Source organism: Caloenas nicobarica, chromosome 1 (assembly GCF_036013445.1).
Source record: "Caloenas nicobarica isolate bCalNic1 chromosome 1, bCalNic1.hap1, whole genome shotgun sequence".
Lineage (NCBI taxonomy): Eukaryota > Metazoa > Chordata > Aves > Columbiformes > Columbidae > Caloenas > Caloenas nicobarica.
In genome coordinates this window covers 65,029,173-65,049,240 of record NC_088245.1, presented here as the reverse complement: position 1 = coordinate 65,049,240, position 20,068 = coordinate 65,029,173, and the positions used below count along the sequence as shown (strand labels likewise).

Genomic DNA, 20,068 nt, shown 5'->3' with positions numbered 1-20,068 from the left:
GCCTTCTTTCCCATCAGGAGGAATCCATAAGAGCACTTCTCCAGGCGAAAGTTGGAACAAGGTTTGACAGTGCCCAAGCCCCATTCAAGTCCCACATCTTCTCCCACCAGGCACAAGGCCTGAGAATCCTGTTCTCCATGTCTACAGCAGAATCGCGTTATAGTGACAACATTTTGTGCTCAGATTCTGCCCTTGCTACATATGCTATTTAGAATAGGACATTATAGATTTTGGTGAATTTATTTATTTTGATATCACTGATAATCTGCAGAGCATTTTTTCTTTTCTACCTATAAAAATAACAAATAAATTATTTCAATTTCTACCATGTGGGCAAGTGAAAGCTTAAAAATGTACAACCAAAAAATGCACAACTTCTACTTTTGCAAGAAAGTGAAGTACCTCAGCATAGAAGAATGCTGCATCTCAGGATATATGTTACTTTTTAAGTCCCCATCTGATTTGTGAAGGCAGTCTTTTTCATCTGATATCTTTACTGGACTTATTGGTGTTGATGAAAGATGTCTGGATTTACCTGACCAGCTCAGTCTAATCACAGCCTTGCACTGTAGACCTGCCAGGAAAAAAAACTTTCCTACTCTGTCATGCACTTTACTTTTCTGCCATGTAAAGGAGATGTAACATTTGCTGAGAAGTGATAAGAAATACTTTCTGTATAGATGCAGCATCCGCAAATGGGGTCTTACTCTATGTAGCAAGATGAGGGAAGATTAAACTTTAAAGCCTAGATTGCATTTTTTTTCCAAGACGGTCAGCTTGGAGACACTTCAAGGCATGTACAAGATGTCGTTGACAGATAAACACCACTTGTCAGCTTTACATTCTGCCTTACAATGACCCAAAGGGTGACATTACTGTGTAAGCAACACATGCCCCATGGTGTCCTATAGCAGTCAGAGTGTTTCCTTTCTGACAGTAAATTCCAGCGCACTGAGGCACTCGGCACCAAAGTCAGAAGCTAGTCCCTAGGTCAGGGCAGCAAGCAAAACTGCAGGAGGAGGAAGGAGAGCAGCTTCTTTCTGCCAACTGCTTGGCTGGATCAGTCAGAAAAATTTAAGATAAAGGTTGACAAAAAAGTGATGGGAAATTTTGCCGCTGACTACAAGAGATCCAGAGCTTATTTCACCCTGTTTTTAAGAGGCAATTTGAAAGAAGACTCTGCAGTCAGGAGAGCAAAGAGACTTTGTGGCCCATATTTTTGTTCTTGCTTTCACAGGTGTAATTGGGAGCAGCTCCTCACTTGAGCTATGCGTAGGTAAGCGAGACCCATCCTGGGTTTATTTGCTCCATCGTACTGAAATCTGTATAATTTTGAATGCCTGATGCAGTGTATCAACCAGAAGTTCCTTTAGCTCTGATTTGATCTGTTCGTTAAGCATGTGAAATTTACCTCAGCAGCTTACAAAGAGCACATGATTTGCCCCAGCAGATTATAGTGTATCACGCTGGTGTGGTGTCTCTAGCACTAGCCAATGAGGCTTGGGATGAGGAAAACGCCCCTTCATCATCATGAGCATAAGACTCTGATCTTGGGTTCTCTCTCAGAGTTGCATTTTTTACGTTTTCTGATGTGAATATAGCATTTCATCATAAACTTGGTGGATTAACTTTAAATTATTTTCACTGCATTTCATCTGTCTTATTAGAAGTCTGCAGAATTTAAAAACCATGCATGTAGAAATTTAGCCCTGGAAATTCCTGAAATCCATAGCTATCCCAGCAATAGCATACATTTTCCAAAATTATTTTTTCCCTACTGATGACAATTAGGATGTTCCAGTGTCAAAACTCTGCAAGTACTTCTTATGCCCAAAGATGCACACCCTATATTATGGAACTGAAAGTAACTTTGATTGATGTCTGTGAAACAATTAGAATTGTTACAATGACAGATGCAGAATTTGTAGTTAGTGCTTATACAATACCAGTCTTCTCAGTTAAAATTGTTGCAAGCCTCCAAATGAAAGTATTAGAAATACATTGATATTAAAAAACTTTATTTAGTCTCCTTTAGAACTTTAAATATTGCAGTCTTACAAATTTCAATACTTCATAGAGGTAGATAAATATTTCAACAACTGAGAATGAATGATGTAAATCCAAGTGTCGTAATTCATTGGCATTCAAAGTAAAGCATCCAAGTCCCAACTAGGAAGGGGCTGAAAATAAAACTTTAAAATTCTCTCTAACTATTTACTAGCCTGGAAATGTTGTCAAAGTAACTCTTCCCATTCAGATTGCCACCATCTTAGGTCACTCTTGCTATATAATGATCACCCTGTGAAGGTATTTAACAGAAATACATTTAATTCCCAGATGTCCAAAGGAGTTCATACACATCAGCATAAGCAGCTTCCTTATCTGGGGCATACCTCAGTCCTGTCTGTGCAAAGTGAGGATGATAATCCGTTCTTTTACCCTATAGCTATCATCTTATCTTCTTTGTTTCGTCAGAGTGTGCATTCGTTCCTATTTGCACAGCAGAACCTTCTCAGTTGCTAATATGATATATCATTAACTTTTACAATGACTAAAAAATACTGCTGCATATTAATAGATGGAATAAAAGGTATCAAGTTCTTGGGCTGGTATTCTCTCGTATCTATTAAATCGCTTGTTCTTAGCATAACTGTGGTATAATTATAACAGTGTAATCCACTGAGCTAATCTGTTTGACATAGTAACAGTATAATTTCCCAATACACATAATGCGGTGCTGCTGCATACTGCTGCTAGCAGGATAGGCCCATTCTCCCCTCCTTTCCTTCAACCAGAAGGTCTTTTTCTCTTCCTTCTGTTGGACTTAGTGACTATGTAGGATAAGTCAGTTCAGCTCACTGATCTGAGTGAACCCTACTCGTTTGGAGACAGAGGAGCTGTATTCCTGCTGGCTTGGCTGGCTGAAGCAACACTCTTGAGCAGCCCAGCGGTCACTAGATATGAGGCAAAGGGAGCGCACAGCCGCAGGCAGGGGAGTGGGACTGTGCCTCTTAGCTGCAACCTACACACACATAGTGCCAGGTTTAATGGGAAATTATACCCTCGTTGTGTCTGAGATCCATGGTTTATAAACATCCGCTTCCTATTCTGGAAGATAATTGAGATAAGTGTGAAGTACTGGATATCAATCTCTTAATTCCAAAAATATCTGCTCTGTGAAAACAGATTTTCTTTAATTTATCCAAGTCCTTTTTCCTTTGTATCGGATGAAAAAAATCAAATTCCTTTCAACCTTCAGTGAACCACAGCAGGGTCTCACTGATTTGCTGAGGAGGGTGAACATGGGCTGCAGGGGACATACCTGAAAAGGCAGCACCATCCACTGGGAGCACAAAGCAAACCTGCAATAATGAGCCACGAATCTCTGCTTTGGTGGAGGCTTTCACCTCCTCTCTAAGAAATGAGGATTATTCAGTTTTCATAATTTGCTCTGTGAGTTTGACCAGCGCTCATAACTTTATGGCTCCTCTTAAACCTGATGGATGCTGAAGATTTACCTTCATCTTATGTATGTTGTGTAACGAAAGGAGTGGCATACTCCCTTTCTCACCTAACAAATTCATCTTTTATGTAACATACGTATTATGGCTGAATGACAGGAATGTGGTGGCACCACCCTGGCTTCATATATGAACACCTATTGGCTTTAACAGGAATACAGTGCCAGTTTCTATTACTATTTCCAAAGTCTTCGTACCCCCCATTCTCTTTGATGCAACACTGGCTGGAAATTAATGATGTCTTTTAAATGAGTGATGATGAGATTTTCTTGAGTAAAACCTTGTATGTAGAAGATTCTGAGTTGAAGTTTTTGAGAACAACCAGCATAAATTTTGAAGATGGGCTGTAACTCAAAAAGTTACGTGGCAAGATTAAACATTTGAAAATACTAGTAGAATAAGTTAATGACTTACTGCATTAATTAAGCTTCACAAACAGCCTAGTGAAAGTAAGCTAGAAAGAATATTTTATATATAAAAGAATAAACAGAAGAAAATATATGGTATTTGAAGATCCATGTGAGGTATTGGGTCAAAGGACGGGACCCCAGAGATATCGCTCTGTCTTTGGCTCCTAGTCTGAAGTATATGCTGCTTTCTGGACCTGTGAACCCTGGAAGAAAAATCGCAGGGGGCTGTATTGCACTTTGCCATGGACTTCACATATGAAGTTGAGAATGGACACCTGTTTTGACTTTTTGGATGAGATCCTTTATACTTAAGTATTAGTGAGTGCAATGGCAGCTTCTGCATCTGAATTTATCTTTCCCAGCCAGGCAGTCAGTGGAGATCTAGTCATCAGGCTCAGTCCAGTTACTTAAACACGATCACATACGGCCATCTGAGGGTGCCCTCTGATATCCTCATGGCCTCCCATTGCCCCTGCAGAGCATGTGGGTCATCAGTAAGTTTGGTGTAAAATTAGTATCTTCCATATGACTAAGTAACCACAGACACCTCTGATGGCACTAGACGTGGATGTTTAGGGAGCTGAGCTAAGCCCTTATTGAATGGGGTTTAGAGGGCAATGCAGAAGTGAATTTTAGGATAAGACATCTCATATCTTGAATTTCAGTGCTGATACCCGTTACAGTGACCAGCCCACATGTGCTCCAGTGTAGATATCCAGAAAGCCCTGCCCTATACATCTTTCACAGAGATTAATGATTATGAGAATTTTTCAGGTTCATAGCTATACCACCACATTGGATGCCCAAAAGTGAGCCCTCTCATGTGCTCCTCCCCTCTTCCACAGGCTCCTCCCAGCTGCTGCCTCATGCGTATGAAACCCCAGGGCTCATGCAGCTTCCTCACAGCAGATCGGCCCAGTTTGGCGTTTCACTCTTGCAGTGGCTGTGCACCTACAGAACTGCATGTCAGCCAAAGTCTTTTGTCTGTGCATACATGAGCCACCCAGCTCCGTCTCTTCTCCACCGCTACCTCCTAGACCTGCTGTTGGCAGTGCAGTGCATCCCAGAGTACAAACTTCACAGTCTGCATTCTCACTATTCCTTTCTCCATGGTACAATGATGTTTTGGGCTATCTTTTCAGCCTGGCCTAAGTTCTACTGTATGGTATATTAAAAAAAAAAAAAGGGTGTTCTTGCAGGCACTCATGTATGGGAAAAATTCTTCTTCCAAAAATAAACCCTTCCTGCTCAAGTTAGAGCCTGAGGCTTAAGGCATTAGCAAGCTGGAACCATAACAATACAAACACATGAGAAGCCCAAACGGGACTGAACAGCATTTGTACACTATGCCCTCACTGCTTTCATATTACCAGTTCAATAACCCTCACAGGATTGCTTCTGGAGGACTTTTTCCCTACGTATTAACTGTGTAAGCAGGAAGCCTGTGTGCTATCTACTGACACCTAAACAAGCATGACAAACTTTTTTCAAGTGACAAATTAAAAAAAAAAAAAAGTTCTGTTGCTTGAAAGATATCTGCAGTAAAATGATAATTTATATAGTTCAAAATGCTTTTTTTGTATGAAATTCTCAGGCAGGCAGTGGCAGACCATCTCTTGCCCTGCCCAGCAGGAACTAGCCACAGTCCTAGACTGTCAGTGCAATGCCTCTTCCTTGTGTGTCACACAGCGAATCATTCCTATGGGCATTTTGGCCAAGTCAGGTGAATGGTACTCAACACTCCCTCTACGACTGCCTTCTCGCAGGTATGGGTTAGCAGTTTAAGCCATTACTATCATCTCAACTAGTTTCTTCTCACCCTCCTTTTGGAGTTATGGAGAGCTTCAGCACTGATCTCAGCAAGAGATGTTGACTGCCCACTGAAGTGGACTGGGAGCACTATTGGGTTCTGTTGCATGTTCTCAGGCTGTCTGGTATTTGAGACTACCTGAAAATGGCTTCTTCTTAAACCCTCCTGCTAGTTTCACCAGCAGCCACCTGGCTAACATGTCCAGAGACTTCCAGTTTATTCCAGGAAACAATATTAAGTCTGTGCTTCATACTTCTGCTCACTCCTATCTCCTGTCTCAAATCTCTCACCATCTCCTGTTTCTTTTGTTAGTGTTTTGCAATTATTGTCTGTCATGTGCTTTTGCCAAGGGTCAAGCTGCAGAGAACTATAAAAATAGAGGGAAAAAAAACAAACTATCAGATTTCTGCAATGTCAAAAGGATCAGCCAGTAGGCTGTGTGTAGCAATATCATTTTTCCTTGGCATTAAACATTATGAATAGGGATAAATGTCACATTAGTGAATGTCACATAATTTCCTGAATATGCTTGTGCCTGCTTTTAAAAAATATTAAAAAAGGACAAAATTTAAAAGTGGCTAGCAATGTCAGTATTCAAATTTTAGTATAGTTTTCAGGAGCCCTAAGTTGTCACAGAGGGCTACAGCCTACATGGAGCTAAGTTAGTCGCAGTAATCTGAAGATGGACTTAAGAACCCACGTTCAGGCTCCTAGTTTTTAAAATCCTACTCTTATTTTACTAAAAATGAGCAGGTACACCGATGGAGTTTATACTGCTTGATAATGAATATGCAGATCGGACTTTCTAATCTCATCCTCTACCACTGTGACCCTGAGCAAGCCAGTGTCTACTGTAGTTGTCATACCTAAAGAACCAAGGAAAATGGGTGCTAAGCCCACCAAGTGGAGTAGACGTGGCACTCTCAGGAACTGAGGAGGCTATACAATGGATTAGAAAGTTAAAATTCTATGTACCTTGTCCTTGTTGCCGTGCAGGTCTGTCGCACATCACACAGGTCAAATTTTTTCCTGATTTGGGAGCTGTATAAATCTCAGGATAAGACAGTCTTTGTCCTGATAGTGACATGTCTTCGAGAAGGCTACTGACACACACATAGTCTTAATTCAGAGGGAGTTAGTGGTTTTGGGACATTAAGGACTTAAGGAAGAGTTTAAACAAGAACATGAAAGCATCGTGAACTGGAACTACAAGAGGCCTCCAAAAAAGAGGGAGTCGTGAAAGAAAATGTTTGGATGTTGTGATAAGTAGGACAAAAGAGCTGTAAGCAAAGAAAGTTAGGGCTGGATTATAGCACCTTCAGGGCTTGGAAGAGTGGGAACATGAAATGGAATTTGGCATGGTGAAGAAGGAGGAAGCACTGAAGAGATTCAAATTGATGTAAAGTACCAAAGAGTAGAGTGATTTTATTGATAACTTCAGCCTGTCTTGGGTTACAACACAAAGTTAAAGCACAAAGAGGTATTTAGTCTGAAGATGATATGAATAACTGAAATAGCTCTAGCGTAAGCCACAATGATGCCAAACACCATGTTAGATTAGCCATACTCATCCATACGGTTTTGGTGTAGGAACAAACATATTTGCACAGAGGTATGCTTCTCCCCAAATAATTGTCCCACTGAACCTGTTTCTTGATGCAGGTGCTGCTGGCAATGAAGAGACCTCTAGAAATTCAAGGAAAATGTAAAAATCCATCATTCCCTGCAGAAACTCTGCTCCCCTCCAGGTAAGGATGACATTTTCTAGCACTTGCAGAAAGAAGGGTGAGGGTAGACAGATCTTGATTCTTGCACAGGAAGAAAAGGTTTCGTCAGAACAAACTCAGCTCTCCCTGAAGCTGCCCATTTCTCAGAAATCTAGGCAGTTTCATCCACGGTTACACAAGCTAAAAAAACCACGACGGTATATCAGTCATCACGTTTCAAGATGTAAAGGAACATCCATCTGCCCACAATTAGAAAGATACGGACTTAAACAAGATTTTAACCCTCTATCTCATGCTAGCAAACACTGCAGACTAAAAGGCCTCTGATAGGATGCACAGACTTCTCGTGTTCTTATAAAGCTGCTTTCTAATCCTGTACTAAACACTAGATTATCCTTCCTGTCCTGAGCATTTTGCATGGAAAAACTGACTAACTTACTGAGGAAAGGTCTATTGTAAATAATACTACCCCTTAATTTTGTTGCTATTTAGTACATGGTGCTACTGGGAGCCAGCAAACTCACACTAAGTACTATTCTATAATACTTAGCAAGCGAGAGCACATCAAAGAGCAAAGTGTGCTTGCTAGAGGTGATCGGAGGAACAAAATGTGCTCTCTCTTCTCCCTAATATCAACTTAATATCTAAATTTATAGGAATCCCTATCTGGGATGTCCTTTGGACAATTGCTCATCTATCTCGGCTTACATTTATTAAGTTGCTTAACAGGTTGCACATTTGATCAAATTCATAGTGCTGAGAACTGAGCAATGATTTTCCAAAGCCTCATAGTTTTCTAATATTTTCTACTTTGCAAAGATTATAGGATTGTGGCTTTAGATTGTCCTGGGTTTAATTCCCTGTATGCTGTTCTGTTATTGACAGAATCTATCACAGTCGCTTTTTACTGTTCATTTGTCTCATTTTCCCAGTCTACCAACACTTCTCTTTTGTGACGTTGTACCCAGCGAAACTCCTGGAAGAAAGCACTGGAGTACACATCTTTGAGTCAATGTGGCCCTTCAAACCCCTTGTTTTTGCTGCCAGCAGAGGTGCACATCTTCAAATAAGTTCCCCAGCAAGCACTGTGTAGCAGACATGGTCTTCCCATTCAACCAAGGAGGCTGACAGTGTTGAAGCCAGATGAACACATTTAAATCTACTAATTTACCTTCTAGGGGGTGTAGCTCCTTTCTTGAGATCTGTCACTGAGGTATATTTTGGCTGAACCTCTCTAGACACCTCCTCTTCACTGACATTGCTTTACTCACTGGAGGTATCACAGAGGTTGTGTTGCACTGGCAGTATCCCTTGGCACAGTGTCAGTCTGACTCATCTTCCATTTCATTACAGGGTCCAAAAACAGCTGCAGCTGTCAGAGGTTTGCAGTTACTTTGGAGCGTTATGATAAAACTTTACTTGCTAATTTCTTCTGGCAAATACAGCCTCCATGGTATCCGAAGAAAAGTACAAAAAATGAAGTCTCCTGCGATGCATTATGGTCATGATTCCCCAGACTTGCACAAATTTGAGCAATTACACAGTAATCAGTAACTGCAAGATGAAAGCTAACACAATGTTGCAAGGTGAAGAAAAAACAACTGAGACAGAAAATATAACAGTAGAACTCTAAGATATAGTATAGCATAATATAACACATAGTGTAATGTAGACATCTTTACAACTTAATCTTTTGCTATTACTTGACTTTATTTTTAATGTGCAATGGGAGTGTTTAATGAGTGTAGTAGTTTTTACTTGAATTTATAATTTCTTCTTATAAGCATGATAACAGGCAACACTTCTTACCTTCTGTATAATTCCTGGAAGTCTTAATAGCTTTCTTTTGTGTATGGTAAGCACGATTTTTCATATGCATCTAATTTACAGATATGTACATGCAATACAGCATGTACAGGAATACAGCACAGTACTCAAAACCCACGAAAGGGGTTGGATAGATATTTGGAGGGGCTTTGCAGGCCATATAGATATCCATGATACTGTGACTATACAGTCCTTGAAATAGTTTTCTTAAAACTGCAGCCATGACAGGGCAGACTTAATCTGTGAATATCCGGTTGTTCAGCTCTGATCTACTGTTTCCGACCTGTCCTGAGAACAGTCACAAATCTATTTTCATCATCCCAGGCAGGAGCTGAAAAAAAGGGATAGGTGTACTGTCAAATCTAGATTATGCCTATTTCAGAAACAATTTTTAAAGCTTGTGTTTTCCTGAGTGTAGTCTTTAAAATTAACTGGATTTATCATGTTCAATTATTTATGCAATTTTAAACTGAGATAATGAGGCTGGATCAAACACACCTTTCTGTAACAATAACTCATCTTTTGCAAAATTGTCAAAAGTATTATAGCAATACAACAAGTCTTTGCTGGAGCATACAAAGATTCCTATTTCATTTCAGTGATTTTATACATTTTCCTGCCAAGGAGAATCCTGTCATTCAAGCAAAGGTCTGGGTTTCCTTTCTGATGTTTAGTGATAATAGAGAGACTGGCTCTCACTTTTTTTATAAACCATTTTCCTCAAAATCACACAGGGCGTCAAGACACCTGTTGCAGTGAGGGAGCTAACAACATTTAGTATTTTTTGTTTAGGATCACTTTATCACTAAACAGACAGAGATCTGACACATATGAATACACCTTTATGCCGATGGCCAGGGCCAGCACAAGTGAGGTGACACTGGCTGGTACCAAGAGGTAAGAATATATGGAAAATCTTCCTGGCAGTGTGAAAAGGGTGGTGGCACAAGAAGTAAGAAGGAAATTTGACTTTAAGTATTACTTACTTTGTAATATTCTATTTCTGTTTAATTTTTTAAAGACACAAGCATTTCATTTTGCCCACAGACAAAGTTAGAGGTTCAGAGCAATGCTGTTTTCTCCCATGTGCAGGCAGCCAGTTGACATTTATGTTGTTTCAGAGTAATATATCAAAAGGAAAACAAGCAGTTGCCATTCCTGATGATGTCAAGGTGATGGCATGAGGGTACTATCCCTGGAATTACAAGACAGGAGACACTTGTTGTCTGGGCAGTCGTGGGCAAGGGCTACTTCACATAGAAATCAGAGGGGATATATCTGAAGTCAGATAAAATAGGAATGGGTTCAAACTTTTCCAACAGCCCTTGGCTTTCCAGCATTTTTTTTTAAAGGTCTTCTTAATTTTTATTTATCCTGTATTCCCTACTGCTGACTATGGCCAAAGCTCTGGAGGAAGGGTAGCTGTTTCTATCCTCCCTGCTAGAAGCTATAAGCACACACTGTGCCAAAAACACAAGATTGACTATTTCACAAGAGGTTTCATGATAACTCCTGTCCAGAGGCTCTGAGAAGATTTGAATAATCATTGCAGCTGAGGCACTTATCTAAGCTAGACACTTCTCTTGCTGTCTAATTCAGATTAAGTATCTGCACAGAGAAATGAGAAACCTTTTCCACTCAGCAGGGGCAGTTGGGTCCGTGGGTTCAAATGGCAGACTTTGACAGGGCCACCTTGGGGCTGGTGAGTAAGAGACAGGCAATGGTTGGCTCCGTCCCCTCACCACTATCTGCCATGCAGGGTGGCTAAGCTAGCGTGAGAAAGAAGATTAGTAACAAATTACTCCCCTCTTCTCTGTAAGTCCTGGGAGTAAGGATGATGCAAGAAGGATCCTCCTGCTCAGAGATTTGCCTCCAACTCAGACCGCAAGCTCGCTCCTGTCCCAGCCCAGCTTATCCACCACCTGTTCTTCAGAGCTGTGCCTGAAAGTTGTCTAGTCCACCAAAAAAAAAAAAAAAAAAAAAAGAAACTCTTACACGGAAGCTGGGAAATAGGAAATCTGCAGAAAACAGCACAGCACTGATGCAAGAGGATAACAGCAACTAGAGATTTAGAATTCATAACCTCTAATTCTTACAAGCGTACAATAATGAAAATTTAAAAAAAAAAAGCCAAAGCTCTTATTAAAGAGGTGGTAGCAGACAATTATTCTATTCTAGCAACCCTGACACTTCTACACACGTTCAGAAGAATGCCTAAGTTTCTGTAGATGTCAAAAGTTTGGAAAGAGACAAAATGGAAGAACAGAAATGTTGCGATCCTTAAAAAGACTAGAGAGAACTGTGTAACCCTAGCTCTGGCAGCCTGACTTCAGTTCCAGGTAAAATATTAGCAAAACCTGAGAGGAGCATCTATTTCTAGATGGATAGAGCAGATAAACCTATTGGCGTAAAGCCAGGAGGGATTTGTGAATCAGACAATGCCAAAGAAATCTGATAACCTTTTTTAATATGGTATCTGAGTGGGTGGGTTTTTATAAAAAAGACCTGTGCCAGAATTCAATAAAGCGATAAGCAAGCACTTCACATGCATACTGTGTCCTTACAGAAAGTCGTTGTACTTCTTTAAAGGGTATACTTTTATGCAGGTACTTTCTTTACAATAAGGCAAAATGGGTTTCATTCAACATAATTCAGAAAATAAACACAGGATAGACATAGTAAAAGACAACAGGCTCTCCCACTTTACATATCTTTCTCCTCTTTCCTTCCTTCCTTCCTTCCTTCCTTCCTTCCTTCCTTCCTTCCTTCCTTCCTTCCTTCCTTCCATGTCTCCTTTCCTTTCCTTTCCTTTCCTTTCCTTTCCTTTCCTTTCCTTTCCTTTCCTTTCCTTTCCTTTCCTTTCCTTTCCTTTCCTTTCCTTTCCTTTCCTTTCCTTTCCTTTCCTTTCCTTTCCTTGTTCCTCCCTTCCTCCCCTTCTCTCTCTCTCTCTTTCTCTTTCTCTCTTTTCCTCATGCTGTTTCTCACCCCTTCTCTCTCTTTGCCCCTCTCCTTTTCTCTATTTCTCTCTCCTTTTCTCTTTGTCTTTCTCTTTCTCCCTTCCCTTCTCTCTCCCCTATTTTCCCTCTCTCACACATGCTCTCGCATATAAACACATACCTTCATGCTTACTGGTTTGTTTGAGATGCTGACTGCAGGGTGTTGAGACGAGCTGCAGTGAAGCAGCACGCTTCGAAGCACTCAGAAGAAAGAGAAACTCAACATTCAGTGTCTTAAGAGATGGAATCAGTGTGTAATTTCCTAACAAATTACTGCCTTTGGGGTACAATGTTCACACCAAACTTTTTATTGTGATAAACCCATGATATTACTGAAGTGACTCAAAACGACATCAGAACAGACCGGCTCCACTCCACTCTGCATGGGATGGACTCAGCAGAAAGCATTTCTGGGTAAAATCAGGCATTATGTGTGTGCCCCTACATGTGCTTGGACAGAGCTGTGGCAAGTTTGGTTTCCTTTTCCTTGTGCAGGGGTTTTGAATTCAAAATGAGAAACAGACATGGTTCTTCTTGTGTGGGATCAAAAGAAATTCTTCTTTCTTTCTATAAGCCAATAAAGCAATGGAATGGCATGGTAATGCCTTCTCTTTTTTTTCATGTTGGAAGATATTAAAACCACTTTGATTTTTCTTGCAGTTCTAGGGGAGAACGCATTAGAAGCTGCATGCCAGGAAAATTCAATTGTAAAGGAATGTTCTGGCCTCAGCTGCCGCCATAGCTCACCCACTCTTCAAACAAAGATTTATCTATTTGCTGTGGTACAGCTTCATGCCTCACACAAGGCAGTGCAGACAGCAGGCCACCGGGATGTTGCCATTCTCTCTGCTGTGCGCTGCTTTGCTCTCTCCCTATTAGAAATGCAAGGTAATTGCACATGCATGATCAAGATCCATTACATTTTAGTAAGATTTCCTGAAAGACTGAGCTTCTCATATGTCTACAGTTTCTCTGGCACAACTTATTTGCTCTAATAATTTTGCCTAGATAGAGTCTGAGAGCTTTATATATTTCTCTAGGATTTCTGGATACCTCTAATGGCTAGATTGATGGGACAGTGGGCAAAATTTCAGGACAACAGCCATGCTGGTGTTATAGTGGGTGTACTCATGTCTCTGTTAGCATACACAGCAGATCCGGACAGAAAGGTTATGGAAATTCTAGAAAACCCCTTGAAATGTCATCATTGCTTATGAATTTGTGTACAGAAATCTAATACATAGAGTCTGCCTGGTTAGGCATAGCTGTGTGCCTAACCACTGCCTATCAATTTCTTTGCCCTTTATGATTTAAAAAAAAAAAAAAAAAAGGAAAGAAAATAAAACAGAGGATAAGCTTCTAAAAGTGGCTGTGTCTAGCACAGATAATTTAATCCTTGCTAGCACTGCAAATTTTATGCAGTTACTTCTGTGAGCAATGTACAGAGCTGCAGAAAACTCCGAGAATGAGTCCTCTTGGAAGCTCTTCCACCTGTGTTTCCTCATGCACCAGTTTTACTTCTTTACAGACAATCTTACGCAAAATCAACTTTAATGACCCTCCATGGGAATGAATATGTTGACTAGAGAAACTCTTTGCAGGACAGTGCTCTCTGTCTTATATTTAATGCAGAACCAGAGTGTGAGTAGCTGTCACAGCTGTACCGTATGTAACAATACGTGAAGGAAAGTCCATGCTGTCTGCTCTGGTGTGAACATGCAATTGCCTTCTTTGCTTAGCGGTTTTAGAGCAGGACTTGCGACTTAATCAAAATCGAGAGTGACAGTCCAGGCTAGAGGCTGTGGTGAACACTGAATAATTCTTCCTGGATGAAGATTTTATTGCAGAAATTGGGAGTGAAGCCAAAACAATAGTAAGCTGACGAAAACCATGCAGTTTTTCCCTGTCCTAGGAAATCTTGCAAGCGCTCGATCAAGAAAAAATCGTGAACCACACAGGTATGTTGCATTTCTCCTCTCTACCAAGGCTTACTTGATAATTTCTGAGCAGCAGAATCCTTCGTTCTCAGCACATTGTCACTTCCAGAGACCAGTGATTGAAATTAAATTGGCAAAATCAAGTACAATCAGGTTTCCTTCTTAGCTTCAGTCTAGCGACGCCTTCCCAAATGACTGAGCCTTCATCCCCAGCTGATTCCCAACTGTGCCTAAGCAGCCAGAGCCCTCCCAGGCTTACTGGAGCCTTCTCTTACATGTATTGGACAAATAGATAGAGCAGGACCTTAGTGTTTTTTTGAGGACAGAAGCAACGTTACCCAAATCTTCATTTCTCCAGCCCATGATCTAACAATCAAATTGTTCTCAAAGGTGACTCGCAGGACCTATGTTCATATAATTACGCCCTTACATTCAGTCCAAATAAAAATCCCTATCTATATGTACACACGTGGTATGTATATATATGTACACATATATATCAATGGGTGTTTAGACGTGAGCAAAAACACCACTTAGCTTCTAATAGTCTCCTCAGAATCTTATTTTAGCTTCCTTTGGCTGGATTTCATTTCATTTCAATAAAGTCAGCTACACTAGCAATTCATTTTGGTCTTTTCATATGTTTTGACACTATGCCTCTTGTACCTAGAGGTTTCAGTGATTATTGGCAGCTCCCATCCTGCAGTTATTACTTACTATTATTTTTTACTCATATAAAATATTTACAATAGGAAATGTTCTAAAATTGTAAGAAAAATAAGGCTAGAAGAAATTTCAAAAGATTGTTTCATGCATCCTCTGTGCTAAGGCAAGGTCATCTGCCCTAGCATGATTCCAATTTTTTCCTAACCTGACCACAAACGCATCCAGGGCTGAAGAAAATGTATCTTCCCTAGAGATGTGTTGCATTGACTCATTGCTCTCACACTCCCAAGATTTTTCCTAACAACTACATTGAATCTTCTGTGCTAACATATCTGGTACCATAGTGGCAAATGCAGACTTTTAAGTGGCAAATGTAATGTTTTCAGGGAAAACTTAGGGGAGAACTATGAAAGAAAGCAATGCAAGTTTTACTTTATCTCAGCATTTATGAAATGGCTTTTATATAATTTTTATAACTGAAGAAAAGACCTGAAAACCTTCATGAAGATTAGTTTTTCTGAAGTTTATGTTTTCACTGATGACATTTAATGTTGACGTTGGAATCATCTCTATAAGTCATGTCACACAAGGAAATTAAAAAGAAACTCACAATTTTTTTTTTTTTGTATAAGAACAATAATCTGTTTTATTCCTGCAAGATTTTCAGTAGTTATTGTTATTACAGACGAGACCTTGATACTCCTAATAACACCAAATGTTATTTTGGGCATCCATTCACATAATACTTTTGTAAGAAAGAGTTATGCCAGATTATCAGTGGGATGTGATTTGATACGAGTTACTTGTCAAGAACTGACATCAGTGTTTCTATTTTGATTGCTGAAAAATTTCTATACAAAGCTATAAACATTCATGTTGTAGCAAGAGGAAACAGATGAGGTGTACCTTACGCACAGATATGTGATGCTGTTACTGGAAAAGTGAAAAGCTGATATGTTAGCATTGCAAGTACCCTGAACACTGAGTTGTCCTGGATAAAAAGGCATGCTAAAACTTTGTCTGAGACCGTCCAATGTCAAACATGAACCAATACCATTGAAGGTTGGTAGACAGTGAGACCAAGAGTTTTTGGGAGCACTGCAGAGAGAGAACTTTAGTAAGTGTTTGGGAACAGGGACCGGGGACTGGAAAAGGGCAAAGCACAGGAGATGATCAGAGAGGAGGGAAAGCTATTAGGAATAATTTCAACAGTACAGTGAGCCGTGCACATGTTAGAGTACAGTTCCTTATATAAATGCCATAGACATGAGTTCATGGACACAGTTATAACACTGTAACTATTGCTTTATACCAAAAGGGGAATCTTTCCTTCCCATAGATATTTGTGTCCCTAAATCTCTGAAATCAAGCTTTAACAAAATTAGGGAGCGCTGTTTACATCCTATCAGTCCTACATACTGGAAATACATTAAAACCAAGGTCGCTGGACAACGGCTTGTAATGGAGCTCTCAACTCACTACAAACAAGAGTTGCCAATTAACTGGCATCTCAACTCTTTTCCTAAAGAGGAAAACAGAGCAAGTCTTCTGCCCATGTGAGTAAAAATATCTTTTAAAGCTAAAGCTTAAATTGCATGCAAAGAGCATGAAAGAAAAAAAATATTAGCTCTATAGTGATCTAATTTATGTTCCTTATTTGCAGCAGCAACTCATTCTGAAGATTAAATGATCATTAACCTTTAAAAAAATGAAGCTTTAACCAAAAGGATTTAAAGGGGTTTAGTGTTGAATTTTACAGACCTTGCCAAAGTGTAATCTGAAGTCTTAGATTTTTGTTCCCATCTTCAGCATGCCATAGCTTGAATCATAAAGCTAGTACTCAGCATCTTGGCTGTGGGTCAAGATCAACTGAAGTCAAATGCAGGGTAAAGCGGTGAAGGTGACATTGCCTTTCCTACCTGGCTCAGGAAAAAAAAAAAAAGATCTCTGCAGCAACTTCTGAAGGACTTAAGCTCAAAGGTTTGTGACAAAGACTCTCTGGTTCCAGTTTTCCACATCTAAATACTCTCTTTAATATCCAGAGTAAGAAAGTACTGGACAAGATTGGATGTAAATTCATCACTGACCAGGGACATAAAATGCTGTGCTCTTTGATCATATGGTTGACAACTGGCAAGAGCCTGCATTGTTTCTCTGTTACCTAGTGAGTATATTTGCAAGGTATTAGGAGCATGACGTGTCAGTACAGGGCGAGAAAACGGCCGAAAACCAAACAGCAATAAATACCCCGATCAAAAAGTGTGCTCCACGGTGACATTAAGCTGAAGAGAGGATCAAATGCAAACACCAATTTTTAACACCTCTCACTCTCATGGAGTATGAGGGAGGCAGGTCCAAATACAGCCTTCATGGTGTGCTCATCCCTAAATGGAGCAGACCAAGCAACACCAATTTTTGGAACTTAAAATGCCAATATTGTGACTATTCATAACAAGAGAATTAATTAACTGGGACTATTCAGGTAATCATCAAAGTAATATATGAAGCCTCTGTGTGCCTCCTTATGAAATATTCCGATGAAATACTTGTAACTCCTCCAGGACTGGTAAAGAACTTGAACCCTTCTGCAACACTGCTACTACCAAGTAACACCAAAGAAGAGAGGCCCACATGAGGCAGGCTACCCTCACCATCAACCACTGCCAGCCTTTCTCGCAGCTTTCCCCAAGCTCTTGGCATGGGCCATGGCTGGAAAAAAGAACCTGAAGTGGTCCAGCTCGGCAGACTCTGTCCTACCTGTTATGAGAGTTGGTTGCAACATGAAGAGGTAGTCACAGCTACTGACATGGAAAAAAAGCCCAAACAAACACTGAAAAATGCCTGTGCCCGTGCTCTTCTAATTGACTGACCCCATGAGGCTGCCCTGGGAGCATTGACAGTGCTGCTGGGAACCCCAGTGTCCTTCACTGCTCCCATATCTTCAGTCGTCACACCGCAGCTTAGGACTGGGTGGCTTCACTTCCACAGGCAGATCCATGAAATACAACAGGATATTTACTACCACAGTTATTTTTTCCCCAGCCATGCCCTGGAATAATATTTTGGTGTCCACAGAACACTTAATTAACTAAAGCAAACTCTGACTTCTATTTTTAACTTTTAGTGTCTGAACAAAAGTCATTAGGAGGCATTTTGGGGTGCAGCTCACCTTGTCCTCAACACAGTGTTTCAGCACCACTTAGACCTTTAAACTGTCACTTCAGGGCCAAACAAGGCCTGGGAAATAGGAATTAAACGGGATTTCCTAATAGGCCATTAAGTCACTGCAAAGAATTTAACTCTTTCGCTATGTCAGAATCAGGAAACAAATATAAACCCACAAATTTTATTCAGATATTTTATCTACAAGCTTATATGAGTGTGTATGTAAAGTTTATGTATGTATGTGGTTTCTTTATTTCTATTCACAAAGAAGATCTCTTCTATCCTGCATTTGAGTAAAATTATTTCCAACCAGTACAAAGTGGTACTCTCTTCCACTTCCACGCAAAAATCTAATTACATATCACTTTATTTCAAACTGCTCTGCGAAGCATTTATTCATCTATTATCAAGTATTTCCAACAGTACAGTTACAAAGATGTAAAGCTCAGTTCCTTAAGTCCTTCTTATAATGCAAAGCCCTCGAAACAATTAAAAGACAATAACAGCTATGAGTATAACTAGGAGTTGTAATGAATAACTGCAAGCAAACTGTTGTGTATCTACAGACACTCACACCTCTTGCTACCTGGAAATTATAAATTGATCCTGTCAAACAGGCATAAATCCTACACAAATTTAAAAACTGACTCATTTTTAAAGGGCAACGTGATATGAAATGTATTTTCATGAGATAGAGTTCATCTATCTGCTGAACTACTTACATCGACAATCAGACAACCACAATCATACATCATATTAAAGGAGTACAAGGAGTTCAAATAGTTCATGCCTTTCTCTCTTTCTGTTTCAATATATGGAGAAAATCTAACTATTTATTGCATCAGTGCCCATTTGGGTATATAAACTTTTATGTGCATGTATATGTTTTGTATTGTGCAAGATTAATGATGCAAATATATAAAACTTTAAATGCTAGACATTGAATGATTGAGTTATGACCATATATATGCCCCTGACTGTGTGGAAATCTACAGATATGCAATAAATGGCTTGTTTCACTGTGTAATCATATAACCTGTTAATTTCTTGAGCTCCTGACTAGCTGGACTGCATTTAGCCAACTCCATGGATGTCCTCTGTACAATCCTATACCTAGCCTACCTGGAGCCTGGATCAGGGACATCACCAGGGCACTTCCCAACCTGGTGCACCCAACGGACTACTACCCCCTACTGATCTTCCAGACAGATGGGGTGGAAGCTGCGTCCCGTAGTCTGAGGGAAATGAAGAGAGATTTCAGGGCCTTGGGACGAATGGTGAAAGAGTCTGGGGCTCAAGTTATTTTCTCTTCCCTCCTTCTGTTTTCAGGTGATGATGTGGGATGGAATAGAAAAATTAAGTCCGTAAATGATTGGCTTCGAGACTGGTGCTACAGGCAGGGCTTTGGGTTCTTTGATAATGGCTGGTTTTATAAGACACCAGTCTGGACAGTGACATGTGGGAAAGGTTTATCCCACAGCGGTAAAAGGATGCTGGGACAGGAATTAGCAGGGCTCATTTGGAGGGCTTTAAACTAGATTCGAAGAGGGATGGGGTTGTAGCTGGGCCTGCATCAGCGGGGCAGCATGCTGGAATCGATAAAGACCAGGAGGCCCCCCATACCCCTAGCGCGAAGTCGGTGTACTCGGCTCGCTCCCTGAAATGCCTGTACACCAATGCGTGCAGCATGGGGAATAAGCAGAAGGAGTTAGAAACCTGCGTTCGGTCAGGAGATTATGATCTGGTGGCAATTACAGAGACATGGTGGGACAGCTCACATGACTGGAATGTGGTCATGGATGGCTATGTCCTTTTCAGGAAAGACAGGCCGGCCAAGCGTGGTGGTGGAGTTGCTCTTTATGCGAGAGAGCAACTACAATGTATAGAGTACTGTCCAGGTGCGGTTGAGGAGCGAGTTGAGAGTCTGTGGGTGAGAATTAAGGGGCAGGCTGGCAGGGGTGACACTGTTGTGGGAGTCTATTACAGGCCACCAGATCAGGGTGAGGAAG

The 20,068-nt window shown here is 40.5% G+C and overlaps 1 long non-coding RNA gene across 5 annotated transcripts; it reads left to right on the top strand.

The window, feature by feature from the left end:
- The first annotated feature begins 982 nt into the window (after positions 1–982).
- Positions 983–19,220, top strand: LOC135989926 (uncharacterized). Of its 5 annotated transcripts, none has more exons than XR_010606347.1 (5): positions 983–1,276; positions 7,404–7,489; positions 8,401–13,179; positions 14,031–16,450; positions 16,558–19,220. It is a non-coding gene; the product is annotated as an uncharacterized LOC135989926 (long non-coding RNA). The 5 variants fall into 5 exon arrangements; XR_010606349.1 differs by having other exon boundaries at positions 8,401–14,249; positions 16,234–16,450; XR_010606346.1 differs by having other exon boundaries at positions 8,822–16,450.
- Positions 19,221–20,068: the final 848 nt, after the last annotated feature.